The sequence below is a fragment of the Aphelocoma coerulescens genome, chromosome 4A (genome assembly GCF_041296385.1).
Source record: "Aphelocoma coerulescens isolate FSJ_1873_10779 chromosome 4A, UR_Acoe_1.0, whole genome shotgun sequence".
In the NCBI taxonomy this organism is placed as follows: domain Eukaryota; kingdom Metazoa; phylum Chordata; class Aves; order Passeriformes; family Corvidae; genus Aphelocoma; species Aphelocoma coerulescens.
The window spans coordinates 7,300,080-7,305,102 of NC_091018.1; the positions used below are offsets into that span (position 1 = coordinate 7,300,080).

Consider the following 5,023-nt stretch of genomic DNA (forward strand, 5'->3'; position numbering starts at 1 on the left):
GGTTTCTTCAGAGCCTGGAAAAGTTTCCCAAAACTCAGTTCCCTGCTGGTGTAAATATTTTTTGGCAGCATTAGAAAGGCTTTCCAAGGGGAAGTGAGACAGACTGGAGTTCCTCTCTCTTTGAACCCCTGCCAAATGCATCTTAAATTACAAACTTAGACTAGTGTGGTCCTGCTCTTGATGAGAGTTTAAAGACAATGTAAAACACAATGACACTGATCTTTTTGAATTGCCACACAAACCAGATAATTGGATACAGATGATTAAATTAAAAACTGAGTATTTGATAATATAAAATTGAGAGGGAAAAAAACAGCTATGCTGAATTACTGTGTTATCAGTGATTCTTGATCATTTTCATAGCTGAAAATGACCCAGAGATTTAATTAGTCTTGGAAAATATTCTTCCTATAAAATCATGATAAAGGAAAATGTGAATCATGTTATGTCTAAACAATCAGCAATTACTGAAACAAAGGAAGCTTGATACAGAAACTGGAACATCAGTCTTCATAGTCAAAATGTACAGAAGAATGTGACATGACTTATTTTAGGGCAAAATTTTGGCACTAATTAGCAGTAAAAACACTGGAAAATATGGCAAACTCAAATAGCTTGTAGGCTTCAATGCCTGAATGAATCACTTCTGTCATTCAATCCAATTGCCCAGAGTCTTGTGTTTATTCTTTTTAAAGTAGTCTTATTTAAGGAATCAACCCTCCAGTTTCGTATCACTACACTGGGATTTAAGAATGTTTAATTAACAGCAATTTGGAGAATTTTAAAACCTTCTGCACCTCAGCTACTGCACTCCTCACTCTGCAGGAAAACACTTCTTGGACGCATCACCTGAGCATTTCAGTTTTAGATTAAAGGCCTCCTCCCTGCACTGAACTTTGCAGATTCCTGCAATTGACAGCGCCAGTCTCAACCATGGTTTAGGTTAAAAAAACCCTAAGATCCTGAATAAGCTACCTGCACAGTGGAAGAAGTCGAAATTGAGACAACACAGCAGGGAATAGTAAGATTAAAATCATTGCTAACTGTGCTTAACTTCAGTGACTTTCTGTTTTGGAGAGGTATTTGGACTTAAAACTCTCAGGCAGCTGCATGGCTGCCTGCCAGAAAGAAGTTCACAGCAAAGCTGTTCGCACAGCATCAGCCTATTTTTAGTGTATGGTTTGGGAGGGAGTTTCTTCCTCCCCCTGCCCCAAGCCTCTGAAATGCTCTTCACTGGCAGACAGAACCTGATGGGAGTCTTTGCACAGGAATATGGAAATTTCTTTTGGCCAGCAGAGTAAAACTGGGTCTTGCATGTGTGCCAAGCAACCTGCACATCTACTGAGGGTATGAAAAGCTGGGCAGCACCAGCCCTGGTTGCTTTCTTCTCAGCTGGAATGTTGTTTTAGGAAAAATAAAAGCAGAGAACTCAGTTTAAACGAAGTAAGATACCATCTCTGGCAAAAATTCAGATACAGGTTTAAGATTCCTGCCACAGTAAGTGGCTAAGAAAGCAGCCACTTCAAACTCTGTATCATCCCAGTGCACATACATACACAATTAAGAAGTGGTTTGTGTGCACTAATCCCACACATTAATATGAAGTACTGCTGTCACTTTGCTTATTCTTGCACAACAAAAGTGTACATTTAAGGTGTGAGATGCATTCACTCTGAAAGCTGAAGTACTCCCAAAAATTCGAAATGGAAGCGTGGAGAGTGCCCTGCACTGGGCAGTGTCGGAAAGTTTGTACTAACTCTGCAGACACGGGCAACACTGCCAGTGTGCCCACAGATGTTATTACTACAAATGTTATTTTAAAAGAAGGGATGAAAAAGGAAACACATGGCAGTGAGCCCCAAGGCTGTGCTCCAGAGCTTTGCCAGCTCTAGAGCAGCTCTGACTCCCTCGCAGACCTGGGTCCAAGGGGGTCACAGGGCAGAGTACAAACTGTGAGCTCTGCACTGCCCTTATCCCCTGCACCTCCAACCCTTGTCTGTCCCAGCCCTGTATCATGCCCACTGACTCTTCCTTTAAAATCTTCAATTCCAGAGATTCCACAACGTGCCCAGGAAAGGTATTCCAGAGCTTTGCTATTCTTGCTGTCGAGGCCAACTGCCCATTTGGATGTCTCAGCTCAGTATCTCCTGCTGTAATAGAATCTCTTTTCCTTGTCCTACCTGCAGCAGTGGGAGAAAGTGTTTATTTCCTTCATTGCACCTACCTCTGATTTGAAAACATCTCTCCCATCACCCTGAAACCAGCCCAGTCATCCATCCTGTCACCCTTCTCATTGCTTTTCTCCAGTCATCTCCAGCTGATCCCTATTTTGCAGGAAGTGCAGTGTCCGCAGCTAGATACCATGTTCCAAAAAAGGCTTTCCGCTACCACATGAGGAAAAGGGACCACATCATGTATCTTACAGATTACATTCCTGTTCGTACATTCTGTAACAACATTTGGGTTTTTTTTTCAGGAACAGGATGCTGTTGAATCATGTTCAGCTGGTGACTGTCTCTAACCCCAGGAGAACTCTTCTGGCACAACTGCTACCGCAGCAGCCTGTTCTATCCCATCCTGTATTTGTTCAGCTGATTGCGGCTTCTGCTGAAGTGTACAGACATGCATTTGTCAAATCCATTGCTGGACTTAGTGCATCACATGCTAATTCTTTTGAATTTGTCAAGTTCACTCTGAATTGTATTTGTCTTCTGCTCAGTCAGTAGCTAGCTCAAGTCTGGTGCTCCCTACAATTTAATCAGCATGCCATCTAAGTTGTTAATGGAAATAACAAGCAATCTCAAATCAGAGTGGAACTGCAGAGAATCACCCTCAATATATCCCTGCAGTGTGAATTCTTAATAATTACTCTGAGTAGGGTTTTCCAAACAGTTTTTATAACCTCACTTTTAAATTGGTGTCAGTCCACATTTCCCTGCTATCGCATGTGAAGTCATTAGAGTCACTTGAAATAAAGCTGCACTCACTGCTTCTCCTCTGCTCAAGGAGCTTGTTAACTTGGTGCAGATTAACAAAATTTGATCTTTCTTTTAGACACTCACTGGTAAGTTTCCCTTTTCCATTAATTTTCCAGTTTAAACTATTGACCCTGAGTTCTGAGCAGGCAGGAGGAAGCAGAGACAAGATGAGCCTTCAGAGGTTACAGCAATCCCTTTGTCTCTAATGCTGGGAAGTAATTTACCATATGGGGTGTCCGACTTAGGCACGAGGACAACTACAGTTGTTGTGCTTGTGCTGCAATCCGTTACACAGGGCAGAGTAAGCAGAGCTTGTCTAAGTGAGGACCTGAGAACCCTCAAAGCATTCACTGCTCTGCCCTGACATCACACAACACAAGGACAATGAAAATCTTTTCCTCCTGTGCCTATGGGTCCCTCCCTACTGCTAGATTTCAGTATCCAGCCATTCCAGTGAGAAATCACATCCATGAAACAGACAAGGCTATCCCACAATATCCTGCACTTGTTTCAAAGATCTCAGGTAACTGGATTAAACCCCCCTCAAAAAAATAAATTCCAGCAAATAAAGTAAACATGCATCCAGTAATAATTTCCATGGCATCAAAAGCTGTGTGATGAAACTACTCCCAACATCGACTTTGGTAACAGAAGTCTTGAATACCCTTTTCAGGAAACCTTTGCAAAGATGGCTGTGGATTATCAGCACCAATAATTACTCTCTGGGGGTGTCCTGTGCAGGGCCAGGAGCTGGACTTGATGATCCTTGTGGGTCCCTTCCAACTCAGGATATTCTATGATTCTATGACTTCATCAATAAAACCTGATCATTTGGCAACTCTTAATTGAACATGATGCTGGACAATTTTTTCCTGACATTAATTCCTGTGCAGACAGGATATGATTGTTCTCAGGTCACAGTAATTACCTACTGTGCTCATTAAATCAACTCCTTGTTTAAGGTGGCGACATAATAATAAAATCTTCATCAATAGGGCAATAGTGCCCTTTCTCCTACGATGTTTTCCCAGCACATTTCTTGATACTGTAAAGTCACTGAAAGGTACTACTGTCTTGCTCTCGGCAGTTACGTATTTGGACAAATCCAGTGATTTCCAATTGATCCTTTGCTTAATCTCTTATGCTGTATTTCTATGGTTCCAAAGTGCATCCTGGATGCAGCTGCTTGCGTGCAGCATGATTAACTTGCACTGTCATGGAACCCCAGTGGCAACTCAGCCCTGCGCAGCTGCTCACTCATTGCTCTTCCTGGCGGGATAGGGGAGAGAACTGGAAGAGTTAAAGTGAGAAGACATGGGGCATAAAAAGATGAAAATAATAATGGTGATGATGATGATGACAAGAATAATGATAAATAAATTAGAATATACAAAACAGGTGATGCACAATCCAACTCTCACCACTTGCTGATGGATGCTTGGCCAGTTCCTGAGCAGCAGTCCCAGCCAGCTTTCCCCCCAATTTAATACACCATATGGTAGGGAATATCCCTTTGGATAAGCTGTCCTGGCTCTGTGCCCTCCCAACTTCTTGTGTCCTCCAGCCATGAGAAGCTGAGAAGTCCTTGACGTAGTATAAACACTACTTAGCAACCACTAAACCATCACTGTGTTATTAACAGTATTCTTACACCAAATCCAAAACACAGCACTGTACCAGCTACTAGAAGAAAATGAACTCTATCCCAGCTGAAACCAATACATACTCTGCATTTCCTTGGTCTCTTAGTCGAAATCAATTCACTCTTGAAAAAAAAAAGTTCTTGAAAGGTGAGAAAGGGAACCTCCAGCAAGTCAGTCACTTCGCGTTAAGCAGTGGTAAATCCAAAGCAGCTTACCCAGTGCAGAGTTAGGAACACAAACACGCAGAGTTACCAAGTGCCACACTGTCAGCATGATGCCTTCTCACCTCTCTCCTCATAAGGTTTTCCTGGGCCTGTAACCTCAATAGGAAATACTGCATTTATGCATTAAAATGACAGTTTCAAAAGTTATACTTTTGGAAAAAGGACAGATATGCAAGCA

At 42.2% G+C, this 5,023-nt stretch overlaps 1 long non-coding RNA gene across 1 annotated transcript in view; it reads left to right on the top strand.

Moving 5' to 3' along the window:
* The window catches only part of LOC138110382 (uncharacterized), a 13,241-nt gene extending 8,932 nt beyond the window's left edge, over positions 1 to 4,309 (top strand). The window contains exon 3 of the long non-coding RNA XR_011150904.1: positions 2,477 to 4,309. This is a non-coding gene — a long non-coding RNA (uncharacterized lncRNA). The remainder of the gene's footprint in view (positions 1 to 2,476) is intronic.
* Positions 4,310 to 5,023: the final 714 nt, after the last annotated feature.